The sequence below is a fragment of the Penaeus monodon genome, chromosome 34 (genome assembly GCF_015228065.2).
Source record: "Penaeus monodon isolate SGIC_2016 chromosome 34, NSTDA_Pmon_1, whole genome shotgun sequence".
Classification (NCBI taxonomy): domain Eukaryota; kingdom Metazoa; phylum Arthropoda; class Malacostraca; order Decapoda; family Penaeidae; genus Penaeus; species Penaeus monodon.
In genome coordinates, this window is record NC_051419.1 from 9185372 (window position 1) to 9185575 (window position 204).

Consider the following 204-nt stretch of genomic DNA (forward strand, 5'->3'; position numbering starts at 1 on the left):
ATTGCTTTACTAACACAGGTGTTGCTGCCTCTCCTCAGGTATCGCAAGACAACCAGAAGAGAGGCCCCTGACCTCTCCAACTTCATAACAAATTATCCCAAATCAAGTCTGTCTTCTTCACTAATATCCTCACCTGCCTCTTTCCTCCAATCCAGTAATAATTCGCAATCAACACATATGTATTCCATATCCCATTTTTCCCCA

At 42.6% G+C, this 204-nt stretch overlaps 1 protein-coding gene across 1 annotated transcript in view; it reads left to right on the forward strand.

Moving 5' to 3' along the window:
* LOC119594807 (basement membrane-specific heparan sulfate proteoglycan core protein-like) overlaps nt 1–204 on the forward strand; it is a gene marked incomplete at its 5' end in the record, with an annotated part of 219836 nt that overhangs the window by 216546 nt on the left and 3086 nt on the right.